This window comes from Macaca nemestrina, chromosome 8 (assembly GCF_043159975.1).
Source record: "Macaca nemestrina isolate mMacNem1 chromosome 8, mMacNem.hap1, whole genome shotgun sequence".
Classification (NCBI taxonomy): Eukaryota; Metazoa; Chordata; class Mammalia; order Primates; family Cercopithecidae; genus Macaca; species Macaca nemestrina.
This window is the reverse complement of record NC_092132.1, coordinates 139123295-139142691: the sequence shown is the minus strand read 5'-3', so window position 1 is coordinate 139142691 and position 19397 is coordinate 139123295. Positions and strand designations below refer to the sequence as shown.

At 39.4% G+C, this 19397-nt stretch overlaps 1 long non-coding RNA gene across 3 annotated transcripts in view; it reads left to right on the top strand.

The window, feature by feature from the left end:
• The first annotated feature begins 1134 nt into the window (after positions 1-1134).
• The window catches only part of LOC139355914 (uncharacterized), a 41770-nt gene continuing 23507 nt past the window's right edge, over positions 1135-19397 (top strand). Inside the window, exons 1-4 of one of the 3 annotated variants that reach the window (XR_011607215.1) lie at positions 1135-1251; positions 1847-1998; positions 2868-3027; positions 4381-4907. This is a non-coding gene — a long non-coding RNA (uncharacterized lncRNA). Of the gene's footprint in view, positions 1252-1846; positions 1999-2867; positions 3179-4380; positions 4908-19397 lie in introns of those variants that run through there. The other 2 variants (XR_011607216.1, XR_011607214.1) reach the window with 2 other exon arrangements.

The window sequence follows — 19397 nt, the reverse complement described above, 5'->3', positions numbered from 1 at the left end:
TTTTAATGATTTTAGTTCTTTATATCATTCTTCTTTCAATGATCTGACCTTATTTCAACTACTTTGAATTTTGCTCTACTTAATCTGAAAATATTAACTTTAAACATGCCACGCTCTTGGTTTTTCAAAGCTTCTAAGTATCTTGAGAACAAGATTTGTCTCATGATTTATTTCCTCCTTCTGTTGTGTTCACGAGTTGTTCGTATTTAAGTCTAAATACCTGATTATTTTCTGCCTCAATCAGTTTCTTCTCTAGCATCCAATTTGATAGCCACAGTCACTGACAGTGGCCAAAGTCTATCTTTTTTTTTTTTTTTTTTTTTTTTTTTACTGAAAAATGTAGCAGCATGTTGTTGAAAACACACTCATCTGAAATTCACGTGATCTGAACTCTATTCCTTAATCTGATATAGGCAGTGTGGTCCCTAAAAAGTCAATTTTCTAAGCATCAGTTTCATTATCTATAAAATGATGTGCATTTGAGAAGGGAAGGAAGATTTAAAGTAGAAAATTTCACGATTCTTTGACTCTAAGTCCCCTCTTGATTGAAGTTTCCTTTTCCTGAGTCACCTAAAATTGTTCTTCAGTATCCACTTTGAATACACTTATTTATCTCTAAAGTGTTTTTGTTGGCTGTGTGTGGTGGCTCACACCTATAATCCTGGCAATTTGGGAATCTAAATTGCTTGAGTTCAGGAGTTCAGGACCAGCCTGAACAACATAGACCCCATCTCTACAAAAAAAAAAGAAAAATATTAAATATCTAGGTGTAGTGGCTTGCACCTGTAGTCCTGGCTACTTAGGAGACTGAGGCTGGAGGATTGCTTGAGCCCAGGAGGCCAAGGCTGCAGTAAGCCATCACTGCTCTACTGCACTCTAGCCTGGGTGTGAGAGTAAGAACCTCTCACAAAAATAAACTGTTTTTTGTCATCTTGGTAATAAAATAGACAATGTTGTGTCCCCACCAAGTTTATATGTTGAATCCCTAATCCTCAATGTGTTGTTTATTTGGAGGTAGGTCCTTTGGGAGCTCCTTAGTTTTAGATGACATCATGAGGGTGGAGCCTCTATGATGACATTAATGTTTTTATAAGAAAAGAAAGACATCATAGCTCATTTTCTCTCTCTCCCATATGAAGATGTGGCAAGAAGGCTGCCATCTGTAAGCCAGGAAGGGGGTCCTCACCAGACACCAAATCTGACGGTGCCTTGATCTTCGACTTCCCAGCTGCGAAACTATGAGAAATAAAGGTTTGTTGCTTAAGCCACTCAGTCTATAATATTGGTTATAGCATTCCAAATTGACTAAAACAGTCATCTTTCTGTCAAGTGGGAATATGAATAAGTATGTTGACTTTGAGACTCCCCAGTAATCTCAGTCTCTTGGCTCTTTGGGATAGAGTGTGTTGATGAAAAAGAGACAAACTGTAAAATATTTATAGAGACTTACTCTGAGTAAAATATGAGTGACCAAGGCTGAGGGCAGAGCCTCAAGAGGTCCTGAAAACATGTGTCCAACGCGATTGGGTTACAGCTTAAGTTTATACATTTTAGAGGAACAGAAACTCCAGGTACACATCAATCAATACCTATAAGATGTACATTGGTTCAGTCGGGAAACTCAGGACAACTTAAAGTAGGGGCTTCCGGTCATACGCAGATTCAAAGATTTTCTAATTGGCAATTGACTGGAGGAATTAAGTTGTTATTTAAAGACCTCAAATACATAGAAAGGAATGTCCAAGTTAAGATAAGGGGTTGTGGAGACCAGGGTTCTTATTATGCAGATGAAGTTTGATAGATGGCCACCCTTAGATAAAATAGATGGCAACTGTTTTCTATTCAGACCTTTAGAAGTTGCTGGACTCTCAGCTAATCTCTTCAGGATCAGAAAAACACCTGGAAAGGGAAGAGGATTCTCTGCAGAATGTGAATTTCCTCTACAAGAGAAAGCTTTGAGGGGCCACTTCAAAATATGTCAAAGAGTTACTTTTTGGGGTAAGATATTTAATGTCTTTCAGGAGCTGTTGTCATGTGATGCTATACTACAGTCAGGTTGGAATTTGGTGTCTTACTGCTACAAAGGGTCTGTTTTGTCAGTCTTAAGATTTCTGTTTTAATGTTAATGCTGGCCAGTTGTGCCTCAATTCAAAAGGGAGAAAAGTATAATGAGTTATGTCTGACCCTCTCTTCCCATCATGGCCTGAACTAGTTTTTCTGGTTTACTTTGGAATCCCCTTGGCCAAGAGGTGGAGTCCATTCAATCCCTTGGGCTTAGAATTCATAATATATTCTATTCTGAAACAATTCAGATACATAAGGTAAAAGATTAATTCAGATATGACTAGAAAATCCTAAAGTGTAAAGTTGTGTGATTCTGTTGGTGCTGAAATAGTCAAAATAAAAAATGTATCTTCTTCTGTGTTGTTTTACTAGAACATTCTAGCAGTGAGGCTTTAATCAGCAAGATGGTGTCCTTAAGTATGTAAAACAGAAGGAATTTGTTAGAATTTTTTGTTTGTTTGCTTTGGTTTTATTTATTTATTTATTTTTACATGGATATTGGAAAAGCTAGAATAACAAACAAGTGGTGGTGAGTAATCCTAAACATTAGGACCAATCTGAAGCCATCACCATCTCTAGGCAGGAGAAACAAAGAGAAGAGATACAGTTACCAGAGGGCAGGAGATAGAGTGATATCCAAATGCAAATGGAATTCTGGCAGGATTGTCTTTTGGGAGCTCAGTCATAAAGAATTCATGACTTCTACCAGAGAGTTGCTCAAGATGGAGAAGGAGGAGAAACACCCTAACTTTATCCTCTCCTGTTTCCCTACCATCACCACCACCATCATCACCACGCTGCAGTTTTCCAGCAGCCCCTCCCATTGGCTGCGCCCATCTGGAGCCCTGCTGACATTGAGGTTTGGGAAATGCAGCCTGCAGAAGCCAGTACTGTAGGAGAACAGCAGAGACGGGATTTGAGAGCTCCCAAGCGCAGCTCAGGTACAAAGTGTGCAGCTACCAGGTGTGCTGGTGTCCTCATCCTATAAAACATGATACATTTGGCCTAAAACAGATGTTGATTTATGTGTGACAAATCACTTCCTTCTGCAATAAAGGGTGCACTCATCAACAATAATACACTGTTTTATACTGTTTAACAAAACAAAAGTCACAGAAACAATCTGCTGCAAGAGATATTATGAAATCTCATAATTTCATAAGCTAGATTTGTGTTGTAACTCTAAGAAAATCACTGAGACAGGGCTTAACCATTCTTAGAAGTTTATTTTTCCAAGGTCAAGGACACACCCGGGATAAAAGAACACAGAACATTAGGAAAAAGCTACAGTGCTCCATACTTTCTTTCAAAGAGGGTTTGCCCCCCACCCCCGCCCCGCCAATATTTAAAGAGAAAAGAGAGGACATACCGTTTCTTTCTTTTGAGTCTTCGATCAGCTTTCACTGAACACACATTTTACATGTGAGAAGGAGGTAGAAGAATAGTCACAGATGCATCGTGCTCAGTGAATCTGCATTTTTATGTAAGATAAAATAATCATAGGATAGAGAAAGCAGTCAGACATGCCTTTGTCTCAGTAGAGTGAAGGGATGACATTGAGTTCTGTCCTTTGTCCTGTGTCTGTGAGGATAAGCTATCAATTTACATTGTCAGTGTGAAATTTGACAGAACTGTGTGTTAGGGTAAAGATCTTGGAGCCCACAAGGAATTTCCTTGTGAGCAATACGTGAGGGAGGTATGTAGCTATCTAGGAACAAAATGGAAGGCAGGTTTGTGTGACCCAGTTCCCAGCTTGACTCTTCCCTTTGGCTTAGTGAGTTCAGGATCCCAATTTTTATTTTCTTTTCAGTGTTACAAATCAGAGTGAGTCTAGCAAATCTACCCAAAGGCTTGGGTAACTAAGTCATGAAGAAATTTCTAGTCAAGAGATAGAGTTACTGACTTTTTTTTTTTATGAGACGGAGTCTCGCTCTGTCGCCTAGGCTGGAGTGCAGTGGTGTGATCTCGGCTCACTGCAAGCTCCGCCTGCTGGGTTCACACCATTCTCCTGCCTCAGCCTCCCGAGTAGCTGGGACTACAGGTGCCCGCCACCGTGCCCGGCTAACTTTTTTGTATTTTTAGTAAAGATGGGGTTTCTCCCTGTTAGCCAGGATGGTCTTGATCTTCTGACCTTCTGATCCGCCCGCCTCAGCCTTCCGAAGTGCTGGGATTACAGGCGTGAGCCACTGTGCCCAGCCCAGACCTATTCTTTAATCACTGAATTTTTGTCTTTCTGCTTACATACACTGTGACAAATAGGGCTAATAGTTTTGGGAAGTGATTCTCTAACCTTTCTGTGCAATATTCTTTCTCCAGCTGATTTACAAGGAAGAGGGTGGAAAAACTAAGGCTAAGCACCATCTGGGAACCTTGCACATTTTTTGGTTACTACCGGCCAATGCAGAGACATTTGCTGAAGAAAACAGGCTGAACACAGCCCGCATTCCTCAACAAGTTCTATCACTAAAAATAAGTTAATAGCTAACATTTGGTGACAGCATTCCATATGTTAGACTCTCTCCTAAGTAGTTTTTAATGCATTAGCTGTTCCAAATAATTTACATTTCCTTTATATATTTACAACTTTAATACTCTTTACTGTGGCTACTTCTGTCTCACTACTTATAGTTACCTCAAATCCCTGAGCAGTCTCACACTTCCAGGTTTTTGCATGTGGCTCTTGCTTCCTGAAATGCCTTGCTCCTCATATTCCCGGCTATATCTTACTCACTGACTTATTTGTAAACCATTTATTGAGTAATTACCATATGGCAGTCTTTTTGGCTGCCATCTTGGAGTTACTTGACCAGACCATAGATATGTACAGGGGGTTGTGGAGCACAGAGAAGAACCTGAATCCTGCGTGGGTACACTGATAATACGAAGGGCAATGGGAGTTAGCACCAACTCAAGAAGAGCCTCTTCTCTCAAGTCTTTCTTGACTGACCACCCTCAGATCAATAACATTTAATATTAAAGTGACAGTTAACATTAACCTGTTGGTATTAATATCATTCCCACTTTATTATTTAAAGAGCTTCTATGCAATACAGACTTGCCTACACAGTTCTAGAAGGCAAGATTAAAGTCAGTAAGGGGAAAGTCACAGCATCCTAATTTGTTTTCATCCTAAGGATGAAATATTCTGACTTTAAGACTGCCCCAAGACTGACGACTTGAGTTAGTAAGAGCCCTGTTTCTGGAAACGTTTAAACAAAAACTGGAAGGAATGGGAGATTCAACTTGGTGACTTCAGACACAAATTAAATAACTTCAGACACAAATTAAATAATTTTTAAAATGTCACTAACAGGCTGGGCACAGTGGCTCACACCTGTAATCCCAGCTCTTAGAGAGGCAGAGGTGGGAGAATAGCTTGAGCCCAGGAGTTTGAGACCTGCCTGGGTAATATGGCAAGACCCCGTTTTCCACAAAAAGGCAAAAAAAAAAAAAAAAAAAGCGTAATGTCATTTAACAATATCCATATGAGTTTTTATCTTTGCATATATAGAATATGCAACAAATATTAAAATTAGATAGTTGATATCTACTGATAATTATCTCTTCAAGTCCTACGACATCATGAAGAAAAGACAAAACTGGTGTCACTGCACTCCTGTACAACAGAGAAAGACCCTGTCTCAACAAGTAGACAAAACTGATAATAGTGGCTACCATTTATTAAACCTCTACTGTGTTCTATGAACAGTGCTAGGTATTATAATCTGTAATATGCAAAAAAATCCTGCAAGGTAGATATTATTAAGAGAATAAGAATGAGCGTTATTATGTGACTTACCCAAAGTGACAAAGTGAATGAAAGAACCGAAAATTCCACCCTAGTCTCTGATGTTTCTGTATTATTTGACTATATTGTATGAGTCCAACTTTCAGACATCAACTTTTTTTTTGTTTAGTGACTGGAGACAGCGTCTCTCTCTGTTGCCCAGGCTACAGTGCAGTGGCTCAGTCATAGCTCACAGCAGGGTCGAACTCCTGGGCTCAAGTGAGCCTCTTGCCACAGCCTCTTGAGTAGTTGGGGTTACACAGACATGCCCCATCATGCCTGGCTACTGTTTGTATTTTTTGCATAGACAAGATCTTCATGTTGCTCAAGCTGGTCTCGAACTCCTGGCCTTAAGCGATTCTCCCATCTCTGCCTCCCAAAGTGCTGGGATTATAAGTGTGAGCCACTGAGCCCAGCACAGACATCAACTTAATAAAAAGAATTACCTAATATTTGCCAAACACCTGGTACTGGAACTATACTAGGGAGGTGCAATGAAATTCACAAATAAACATAAAACATAGTTGCTGCCCTCAGGGAATGAACTATCCACTTAGAAAAAGAAAACACTGCATATTGAAAAGCTAACTTAAGACTCAAGTTCAAAAAATAGCCCCCAAAATAATACTTACATTAAGTGTACATCTGGAATAACCAAGTAGACGATTATAACCTTTCCGATTGAGTTTGGAAATTGAAATATCAAAATGTCTAAATATCACCCTTCTTCATAGCTGAAGGACTATCTTGATGATTTTCACTAAAGAGACCAATAAATATGCTTTAACCTGTTCAGTGACTTCTGGACATACAGTTTGCCCTTTGATTTACAAGGCCAGCTGCTATTTACATAACGTGGTATTATTTGCACTTCTTTCTCTTATACTCATGGCATGCTTGAGATCTTTGTTCAAAAATAAGCCCACCATGCCAGCCTGCTGCTCTACCAGCTGCTCTGCTCTCTGCTGCCGCTATTGTCCTCACAGTCTTTATTTGGCTGTGCTCTTTCAAGTTGTCTTTCCATTATCAGATACAGTCAATGAAATATGGATCTGAATTCCTTCATAGTCCGTGGATGTCATACGGCGTTTATTATCTAAATGGTGTGAGTGACATGGAGCAATATATTTTACTGATGTCTCAGGCCCCTGAATCTCCATAGGGCTTATCTCTCAATTTTTTTTTTTTTTTTGAGACAGAGTCTCGCTCTGTTGCCCAGGCTGGAGTGCAGTGGTGTGATCTCGGCTCACTGCAGCCTCCGCCTCCCGGGTTCAAGTGGTTCTCCTGCCTCAGCCTCCCGAGTAGCTGGGACTACAGGCGGGCGCCACCACACCCGGCTAATTTTCTATTTTTAGTAGAGATGGGGTTTCACCATGTTAGCCAGGATGGTCTTGATCTCCTAACCTCCTGATCTGCCTGCCTCAGCCTCCCAAAGTGCTGGGGTTACAGGTGTGAACCACCACGCCCGGCCAATTTTTTGTATTAAGAGACGGGGTTTCACGGTGTTAGCCAGGATGGTCTCTGTCTCCTGACCTCGTGATCCACCCGCCCCCGCCTCCCAAAGTGCTGGGATTACAGGCGTGAGCCACCGCACCCAGCCTCTCATTTTCTTATAAAGATTTCCAGCACACTAACCACCTTTGCATGTCCTATTTGAACAACATTGTGTAATACCTGTAATGGAACAGTGTGGCATCACACAGAATATCCAGACAGAACGAACCTTTTTGGACTGTATTATGACAAAGGGTAAAACAGATAATGCAGCCCTGCAGCAAAAACTGGAAATAGGGCGTTTTCTTTTATTGTGTAACTGGAAACTCTTTGTTTCTCCATTTTGATAGGAATGATAAAGAACTCATTCACTAAATCTACAGCTGCGTATTATCTACCTGGGGCCATTTTAAACTTTCCTACTAATAGCAAAAACAGATCCTGTATGGCATAGCAGATACATTTGGAAATTCAGTTTGGTTGAGTTGATGGCAGTCATTTCCTTGGGTCCTTGTAGTTTTTGCATGAGCACCAAACTGGAAAATTAAATGGAGGTATAGTAGCAACTAGCACCCTTGTTTGCACCCTTTATTTATTTTTTTCTTTATTCATGTGAATCGTGATGTTATTTTAACTTTTCTTTTAGGTCCAGGGGTACATGTGCAGGTTTGCTATATAGGTAAATTGCGTGTTGCAGGGGTATGGTGTACAAATTCTTCCATCACTCAGGTAATATGCACAGTACCCTGTAGGTAGTTTTTCAGTCGTCACCCTCCTCCCACTCTCCACCCTCGAGTAGGCCCTGGTATCTGTTGTTCCCTTCTTTGTGTCCATGTGTACTCAATGTTTAGCTCCCACTTATAAGTGAGAACATGCAGTATTTGGTTTTCTGTTTCTGCATAAGTTTTTTTAGGACAATAGCCTCCAGCTCTATCTGTGATGCTGGAAAAGACATGATCTCATTCTTTTTTATGACGGCATAGTATTCCAAGGTGTATATGTACCATATTTTCTTCATCCACTCAACCACTGGTGAGCATCTAGGTTGATTTACTTATCTCCCACCCTTTAGATATTAAAGAGTGACCTCAAAATTGCCATCCCTCTCTGGGATAAAATATTTGTTTTGATTTCAGTCTTGGCTGGAGTAGAAAGGGGCAGTTTCAAAGGCTTCTACTTTGTATACCCAAATGTGATAGATCTCACCAGACAAAGAACCCAATGTTGGTGTTTTGCCGAACACCGATTATTTATATTCCTAGTATATACTTTAAAACCATGAAAATGACCTTCAGGTAAGTTCACATACCTAGTGGACCCTCTGTGCCTGAACCTCAAGTGGGACTTCATTTATTATCTGTTCTACGTATGTCCTACCTCTAGCAAGACCCCAAGATGATGCTTTTGGTTTCATATTCTTTGTCTAGCAGCCCATGAAATGTTTGTGTATTCCCCTCCCCTAGTGCCCAATTCTACCCAAGAAAATAAGCACAGGTCCCTTTGGGGCAGTGTAGGATCCTCCAGCAAGTATACGTGCCATGATCTTGCTGGGTTACTCTTCCAAGGAAAATGGACTTTTCTTGGAGTCAGTGGGTTCCATGTCCAAAAACTAGCAAAGGTACAGAAACTGGGAAAGAGATCATAGCCTTATACTGGAGAAACTGCCCTCAGACTTATAACTGTCCACTTTTAGTTTCTTTTGATAGTACAAATGGAGTAGTATCCTTGTTTACTACTCATTTATTTTGCCTCTGAGATCACCATTTTCTATTTAAATTTGTAGGCCCCTAGCTGATCCTTCTACCTTGCGTTTAATATAAAAATTGCACCTACCTGATTTATGACAGTGAATCCAACCAAATGGCCTCTACTGTTCCAGAATCCCATCACCTTTATTGTTATTCATGAGCCTAATTATCTAATACATTCTCTTATGATCAACTTTGTCCTGTAGAGGCTTTAAAGCCACAACCAGTAAAATTAGTGATGCTCATGCCCCTCTCAATAGCATATTCTATACATCCTTGATAAATGATGTACCCTCTGTGTCTCACCATGGCACAAAATCATCGGCTGCATTTTCTAGCTTTACATAGCATGTCCACTCCGGCATATTCATTTCTCTGTGCCTTTTAACATATGTTCTTCCCTCTGCTAAAGCAATATCTGGCACTCCAATTTCACTTAGTATAGGCCATTCATTATTCCACAATTCTAGGGGCCATCCTAACATGAATTTGTACTATCTCCTAGGGTCCTTGCCAGAGTGTACATTCCAACATTCTGGAAGAATGATCTCAAATTAGTCATTTTCACTTATCCAACCTTAAATATTGGCCATCTTGATCAAAGAACCTCTGAGTTCAACCCCATGTATACTTTCCTAGCTTCTGATACATGCTCACAAAGTCTTACTTTTGGGAGAGAGTCATTTGTCTCCCTTACCAGGCTCAGGACATTTCCAGCTAGGCTGTTCTGTGCCTTGACCCTCGATACAGGCCCATTGGTTAAGTAGGGAGTAGGAACAGATCCTGAGAAACGCATATGCTGTCTTGGATGGAAAAAGCATCTACATTACCTCTAAGCAAAGGAGTGTGGGTCATTTTAACAGGGAGAGCTGGGTCATTTTAGCACTGTCATTATACTTACTGTTTCCCCCATATTTGTCAGACTCTGATACATCACATCAACTAATTCATTCCTTTCCATTGGCATACCTTAATAGAATTAGAAGAAGCTGGTAGTAGAAATTTAGGAAGAATAAAAGATGAATTTACTCATTTATTCCACAAATATTTGTTGATAACTTACTACATGCCAGATCCAGTTTTAGATATTAGGAATACATCAGTGAACAAACCAGAAAAAAAAAAAAAACTCTATCTCTAAAAAGATGGGGGTAGCAGATGATGAGAAATAAACATACTAAATAAGGAAATGACAAAATATGGAAAATACGGTAAGTGCTATCAGGAAAAAATGGAGCAAAGTAAGAGGGATAGAAAGTATGGTGGTGGTGGTTTCAAATTAATGGGGTGTTCATGGTAAGCGTCTCTGAGAAGTTCGAGTTTGAGCAGGGACTTCGTAGATAAATGAACCACGGGCATTTAGAGTGTTAGCATCTGCTTCTAAGCTCCAATTCCCACAGGGTGATTTAAAGAGGACCCAGTGATATCTAGAAAGCAGTGGGTCATATTGGAAGAGACATCCCCTCAAGCTTAGGGTACCCGCATCTTTTATAATGAGCAGTAAGCCTGCCTCACTCTTGCCCTGAAAGAGACACTATCCAAGGATGTTTGCTAAACAAACATTTTAAAAATATATTCCAGAACTAAGGGAGCTAGTGCCTTTTCTTACAAAACTTACACAAACACTATAGACCCATAAAGAATTGTCTCCCAGCAAATGGACCTTGACAAGGGCAATTCTTTGGAGGGATGGCATTTAAAGCCTAATTGAAGTGAGTTTTGGAGGGAATGAGAGGAGAGGATTTAGAGAATATGAATATAGACAATTATTTTGTGGAGTTTTGCTATGAAGGGGGACAGGTAGATTGTGTAATAGCTGGAAGGAAAATGCATGCGAGAGAAGTTTTCTGTTTTCTTTCTTTTTCTTTTTTTGAGATGGAGTCTCGCTCTGTCTCCCAGGCTGGAGTGCAGTGACGGGATCTCAGCTCACTGCAACCTCTGCCTCCTGGGTTCACGCCATTCTCCTGCCTCAGCCTCCTGAGTAGTTGGAACTGCAGGCGCCTGCCACCATGCCTAGCTAATTTTTGTATTTTTAGTAGAGACGGGTTTCACCATGTTTGCCAGATTGGTCTCGAACTCCTGAACTCAAATTATCCGCCCCCCTCTTGGCCTTCCAAAGTGCTGGGATTACAGGCATGAGCCACTGTGCCCGGCTCTGTTTTCTAAGATGGAAGGTTTGTATGCTGATGATCACGTATCAAAAAGGAAAACTTGATAATTTAGGATGAGAGATGCAAAATTGCTGGGATAGTTACCTTTGAGTGGAGAAAAACGGATGAGTTTATTTAGGAATGTAGGTTTTCACCTTAAGATTGCTCCTTCCAGTGGATAAAGATCATAAGAACACAGATTAAGTAGAGTAATAGATGCAGTGGAATTTCTGGAAGTTCTCATTTGATTGCTTCAGTTTGCTCAGTGATGTAGGAAGCAAGAGCAAAAGCTGAAAGTGAAAATAAGAGAGAGGGTGTAGGAGATCTGAATAGAAGAATAGATGTATTAATAAAATAGTACTGTAGGAGAATGGGAGCAGGGAAGCACCAGAAAACTACAGTTAATATTTAAGAGCCATGAAAATGACCTTCAGGTGGCCTTCAGGTGACTTGCCAAGGAATCCACCTGAGGATCCTAGCCATGAATTTGAAGTGGAATCGCTCTACATGGTTTTGTCTATTTCTAACCTTGATTAATTGCATGAGTATATATGTGAATTAGGTGGAGAGTTGGAAATAACCTGTTTTAGATTTTCCCCTCTTCCACCAATCGCCTTCTTAGTCAAGGTCAGAAACAATGAAAATGATGCTGCTTCTGGTTTGTTCTAATGCATTCCAGTTTTGTTTGGTTTCCTTTCCTTGAAATAAGGGTTTTCCTCCTTCCTGCTGACTCAGTTGACATATAGAGACTTTCAGCCACCATCAGAGGCAGAAAGATAACCTTCCCCAGCTCCTTCACCAATTCCTACAATTGTGTATAGTCTAATCCCTACAGTAAATTCTTATATCTCATATTACTTATAGTGTTCCTGTTCTGTTTGAATTCTCAACTGATATAGGTGCCTTTTATTTTTTCCCACAGATCTTATGGAACTGGTCCTGAGAGTAGGTAGTTATTTTTTTCTCTATTTTCTCCTGTGGGTTCCAAATTATTTTCTCCATTCTTCTCTAACTTGACCCAACTCGTGCCATCAGACTTCATCACCCACTACTTTTCACGGTTACTGTCATCTTGAGGCTTTAATTTCTGGTTCACTGTGACTCTTGTTAATGCCAAGCCCACTAGCCCCTCTCTCTCTGTTTTACTCTGTCTCCTTCTGTCTCTCTCTTACCTGAAATTATTTAAACATTTCATTTGCATTTCTCTATTTTCCTTATCGACATTTACTTTCCAAACCATAAAAGGCACAGGTCAAAGTGTGCTTTTAAGTCAGTTTTGTCATATGTATACACCCATGTTAACATCATCAAATCAAATCTAGAACTTTTGCATTATCTCAGAAAATTCTATCATATCCATTTCCAGTCACACTCTATGCCTCTGACCCCTGCAATCAGGTAATAATTCTGATATCTATCACTACAGAGCAGCTTTGCCTATATTTGAAGTTCATGTCAATGAACTTATAAGAATAAGGAGATAAATGGCATCTCTTTTGTGTCTGCATTCTATCATTCAACATAATTTATAATCCAATGCTCATGCTTGGTATGATGGTTAATTTGATGTGTCAACTGGTCCATGGGGTGCTGAGATATTTGGTTAAACATTATTCTGGGTATGTCTGTGAGGGTGTTTCCGGATGAAATTAGCATTTGAATTCGTAGACTGAGCTTTCTGCCTGTCTTTGAGCTGAGACATCAGTCTTCTCACTACACCATTGATGTTCTTTTGCCTCCCTGCAGCTTGTCAACTGTAGATTCTAGAACTTCTCAGCTTCCATAACTGTATGAGCCAAATCTTCATTTTACGTACGCGCGCGCGCGCACACACACACATATTCTGTATTCTGTTTCTCTGTAGAACCCAGATGAATACACTTGGCGATTTCAATACCAATGTGGATCATATTTCCAGCAGTCTACATTTTAAACTCCATTCCTTCAATAATTTTGTTTTCTACCCCATCTTAGCCATTCATTCTGTTAAATTGTCTGGCCATCATTACAACCATCCCTTTTCATATACCCTCTATTACTTTGACCCTCTTTCATTGTTTCCAACATTGACAAAGCAGGTGACCTGCAAAAGCTGTTAGAGTCTTTGTCTACGGAGCTGTATAAGTATCTGGTGGTGGCTGAAAGCCCTGTATGTCAACTGGGTATTCTATGAAGAATCTTGATAGAAGTTAGCACATCAAAGGAAATCAGTTTTGTTTTGTTCCATATCTAATGCAAGTTTTTTTTTTCAAAACCCATTATTTTTACATTATTTGTTTTCAACCTAAATTACCACCAAAGGTCCCATAGACTATTTTCCCTCTATTGTCATCACATTTTTAAAAAATCAACATTGGGATTTTTTAGTCAATCAGAGATCTAACTGCCAATCATAATTTTAGATCATTAAGAAGTGGTCACTTTTATCACACAAAAAAAGGAAACCAACGTCTTAGTTGATCTAAGTTCACAAAGAATGATTGTCTTTTATTTGCTTAGCTTTTAAAAATACTGAAAATGATGTAAGCACCAGTTGAACCTGGTAGATTAATCAAATCTTTCTAAAATTCCCCCTTTAAAACAAACCCTAAAACACTCAGTAAAAACATTGAATCATTTTTAAGTTATTAATCTACAAAGAGAGAATGTGACAGGAAACATCAGTAGATAAATTATTTTTACAAACTTTTGGAACTTGAAAAGTCCCATGATTTATTTTCTGTTCATGAATATTAAGCCTTCAGCAACTGTCAAAATGAAAGAATCTCAGTTTTCTTTCTTTCAAGTGGTCACTAGCCTTGTTCTTGTTAACCTTTTTCAAGAGCAACCAAACATAATAACTTTAAATTCTTAGGAGGTACAACAAGTAACTCTTTGTATATAGCTGTAATTCCAAATAACAGTTTTCCTATGTATTCTTGCTATCTTCCTTGACTCACCCAAGTCTAAGATAGACAGTTTATAAAAACTTAGGACACTGTAAACATTTTGCCCCTAGCATCTACTTACATCACTTTTGGTATTTCTACATTCCTTCACCCTGATTTTCAGCCGCAAAAGACTACAAGGTTTCTCTAACATGTTTTTCCTTTTTGAGGATCTGGTAACCAATTTTTTCTCTCTGGACTTTCCTTCTCTTTACTTCATAATTATATCTATGACCGCACTCTCTAGGCTTAAGTAAAATGCATCCCTTTTCCATGAATCCTTCTTGGGACCCAGAGTTTGGAGCAGTTGTCCTCTCTTTGGTGCACGTGTGGTACTTTACTTCACTTTGGCAATGAGCAAAACTTGACACATGTTGATTACACCAGGAAGTCTTAAGTTACAGGAAAATAGGACAGTGTCATATTCATCTTGAATCACTGGTGCCTTAACTACCGTAGCTGCATAGTAAATGTTTATTGAATCTGGAATCATGGTAGGTTTTCTTTTCATCTTTTCAAGTTGGTGATGATGTTTTGGGAACGGGAAAGAAGAAGCCACATTGGTTTATGGCAATGGGCTTAACTTGACTTCCACAGGTACTCAAGCATTTTCATCAGAGTCTGTATATTAGTCTCTTTCTGTCCTGCCATGTTTCTTCATCAACAAATGGCAATTGTAATAGTGATAGGTAACACTTACTGAGTGCTTAACGTATATCTAACAGGATACTGATTGCTTTATTTGTTTGTTTTCAGTGCTCTTTCAGAAAGTTATTTTTACCAAAGTCATACTGGTACAAAGTTAAAAATCAAATTGTATTTGAAAAAGTATTTAATAACACAGTCTCTTATCCTACCTATTTCCACCTTAGTTCAGTCTTGATCTCTGGAAGTAACCACTGATAACTTTTAATCTATTGCTTCTGATGTTTACCTTTGTATATTTTAATCATCTATTAGTTTCATTTATACAACCATCACTTATGTGTTACCACCATCTATCTTTACAATATAGTTATGCTATAACTTTTAGTTGAAGCAGCAGAGTTTAGATTGTGTTGACAGTGTAAACATTGTTCACATGTAAGTCCAATTGCAAACTATGATTTTGTCTTCCTTTGCACAAGTTTTTGCTGAAGTCTACAAAGTGCTTATTTCTTCACTTGCTTAGTTTTGTATATACATTCTTATTTTTTCCAAAATGCCCAATTAATTTATTAAATATCTAAGCAATATTTTTTTGAAATTCAAATATATCATAATCCATCTGTTCTATGATATTCACCTTCTTCAGCCCTGAGACTGCTTTTCAGAATGCCATCCTTCTGCAACCATCAGGACTGGATTGACACTTCTTTTTATTAGAGCTCCTGTGTTGAATCATCATTTCCTTGATCCCATATTTTTATCTATCTTTTGTTTATCCCACATTTTACAGAAGCTTATCTTTCAGTGCCTTCCCAAAAAGAATGCCAGCGAGTTATTCATTTTACTCCTTACATGTTTGAAGAAGTCTTTATTCTATTTTTTATTTGATCAGTAATTTGGCTGAACTTAACCTTATGATTTTAAAGTTATTTTACTTATCGTGAGATTCTGAGACCCATCCTTGTGTGAAACCAATTATGGGTTTATGTCCACTTCCCCGCCATTTATATGCTGAAGTCTTAAATCCCCAGGACCCCAGAATATGAGTATATTTGGAGGTTGGGTATTTAAAGGGGTAATTAAATGGAGAGTATTATGGTGGGCCTTAATCTAACATGACTGATGTGGACACAAATATATACAGAAGAAAGACTGTGGGAAGATACAAGGAGAATATGGTCATCTACAAGCCAAGGAGAGAGACCTCGGAAGAAACCAGCCCTGCTGCCTCCTGTATTTTAGACTTCTAGGCTTCAGAACTGTGAGAAAATAAATTTTTGTTTGAGCCACCCTGTCTGTGGCACTTTGCTATGGCAGCCCTGGAAAACTAATACTAGACATATTTTTTTTTCTGGATACTTCTAGGATCTTCTTTGTATGCCCTATGATCTGAAATTTCTTTATAATATGTCTTTTCAATTTAACTGGGCTTTGCTTCCTTCAACTTAATGAGACCCTATCTGTAGAAAAAAATGAAAAATTACCCAGACACGGTGGCTCACACCTATAGCCCCAGCTACTCACGAGGCTAAGAAGGGAGGATTGCTTGAGGCCAGGAATTCCAGGTTGTGGTAAGCTATGTTCGTACCACTCCACTCCAGCCTGGGTAACAGAGTGAAATCTTGTGTCTTAAACAAACAGGAAAAATTTGGTCGACCACGATGGCTCATGCCTGTAATTCCAGTGCTTTGGGCGGTTGATGCAGACAAATCCCTTGAGGCCAGGAGTTTGAGACTAGCCTGGGCAGCATGGCAAAACCTGTCTCTACTAAAAATACAAAAGTGGTAATGGCTTCCCAGCTGGGTGTGGTGGCACACACCTGTAATCCTAGCTACCTGGGAGACTGAGGCATGAGAATCGCTTGAACAGGGGAGGTGGAGGTTGCAGTGAGTAGAGATTGCACCACCGCACTCCAGCCTGGGCAACAGAGTGAGATTCTGTCTCAAGAAAATAAACCAATTCTGTAGAAAAGAACATACCATTTATTGATCCTATCCACTGCTCACTTCACACTAGAGTCAAATGAAGCACACATGCTTCCAGCAAAAGAAAGCCATAAATACAATAGGGTAGAGGTTAGTAGTATAGGCCTCAGAGCCAGACTGCCTGGGTTCACATGCTGGTTCTACCAATTGCTGGCTGAGTAATTTTGAGAGCATCAGTTTTCTCAGTTACAAAATAAAGATCGTTAGAGATCCTACCTCATAGACAATTGACAGTGCAGTTTAACTTATTGATATAGACTTCTAAAACCTCGTGGAGGTTTTGTGATATTTTAATAAATCCATTAAACTACTGAGCATAATGCCTAGTACAAAATAGGTGTAAACACCCAACAAGGGCAAGTTGTTGTTAGTGTTAGTTACCATCATTATCATTAACATCAGTTCATTAAATTATTCCAAAGGAAACATATTTCTACTACTGCCATATTAGTTACTGCCCTTGCTTTAGGTTGCCAAACAGAATTCCTATTTTGTTCTATTTTAGTCCTATTAAAGGCAACATTCAGGTTATATTTTATTTTATGTTATTTTTATTTTTTATGGTTTTTTTTATTTGTTTTGAGACGGAGTCTCGCTCTATCCCCAGGCTGGAGGGCAGTGGTGCATTCTTGGCTCACTGCACACTCCGCCTCCTGGGTTCAAGTGATTCTCCTGCCTCAGCCTCCTAAGTAGCTGGACTACAGGTGCCTGCCACCACGCCCGGCTAATTTTTTGTGTTTTCAGTAGAGACAGGGTTTCACTGTGTTAGCCAGGATGGTCTCGATCTCCTAACATCGTGATCCGCCCACCTCAGCCTCCCAAAGTGCTGGGATTATGGGCAGTTCTGCTACTCTCTTTTTGTAATTCATGTATTTTCTATTTCAAAGGAGGTGCAGGCTTCCTAAACAATACTGTATCAACATCTATTAAACATTAACCAAAATAATATAAATATTGCTGCCAAAAGGCAGGAGTCTAGAAATTCCGCCTCCCACATTGTGAAAATATGACAGATTGCCCTCCATCTACCACTTGGAATAAATCATCTGTTATTCATATGAGAACTGGCTTTACTTCATGACTGTTTTCCCAGATGACTCAGGTTATTTGCCACAGCTACTTTTGGATGATAAAATATTTTAGGAATGCTCCTTCCCAACAAGAACGCTATGTCAATAAGTTAAGCTGCACTGTCAGTTGTTAAAAAGAAACCTAGAATGCTGTTCTGATGGCCAGACTTCTCATCTGATATAATGGCATTGTGCCAAGTCTAGTTATTTTCAGGTTTGTACTTAATGTACTATGTCTATTCCTTTGTCAGTCAGTTTGAGTATTAATTGCTGTTGCATAATCTTAGCACCATTTTTATTCCTGTTGGTAAAATCTCCAGCAGGGAACATCTGTACATTTTTTACTGTGTTTTCCATTGCCACACTAGTTGAATCTTCCGATTCCATAGTTTCCTTTACTACAGTATATCCCAAGCTTGTCTGTCCTAAGAATCACCAACTAAAAATAGAAATACCCAAGCTTCTCCCTGGGTAATCTGATTTAGCAGGTCTGAAATGGGGTCACAGAAACTGCATTTTTAACTGATGAACACTATAATCAGACAGATTGAGAGCACTACTTTATATTTGTAAAGTTAAAATTTGATTTTTTTTTTTTTAAACCCTACAGGGTAAACAACAGTTCCTAGTGAATACATGAAAAGATTCAATAGGCTTCCATAGTTGAGGGAACATTTCTTTCCCTGTACTTGGATACAGAATTCCTATAAAATCCTAAGGGACGTATTCTTCCCCAATCTGGTCATACAGACATACAATAGGATACAGTGATGAGGCTAAAAGCAATTTTTAAAAATCTATTTTACCGACTCTTGATCCCTGTTCATAGCACCCTGCTGTGCTAGTGTTTGCTGTAGCTTCTAGATGAGAGATTTTGCATCAGTGTTTGTAAACCTGCCTTGACTGGAGACTATTATAAGAGAGGGTGAAAAAGAGTAACTTCCACGTCATACCAGAACACACAGTGTATTATCTGCTGGGGCTTAGAAAACAATACCCCAAAATAAAGGCCTCCAAAGCAGCCTCTGAAGCAAACGTTTTACTCTGAGCTTCCCCTGCCGTCCTGTCTCTCAGTCCCACTCTCCTCTGAGGCTAGTTCTAGAAACTAAATCCCTCTTTACCAAGGTGGATCATAGAAACCAGAATCCGTTTTCCCCACAGCCAACCATAAAACCTGAAAATATTACTCCAATTTTCGCTCCACGTTTCTGTGTAAAAACTGACCTTCTAAAGAAATTATCTGACCTACCTTGTTTGACTGTATGTCGTAAGACCTCTTGTATTAGTTCATTTTCACACTGCTAAGAAGAAATACCAAGACTGGGTAATTTATAAAGAAAAAGAGGTTTAATGGACTCATATTTCCACATGGCTGGGGAGGCCTCACAATCATGTGAGAAGTCGAGGGAGGAGCAAAGGCATGTCATACATGGTGGCAGGAAACAGGGCTTGTGCAGGGGAAGGGCCCTTTATAAAATCATCAGATCTTGTGAGACTTATTCCCTATCATGAGAACAGCACAGG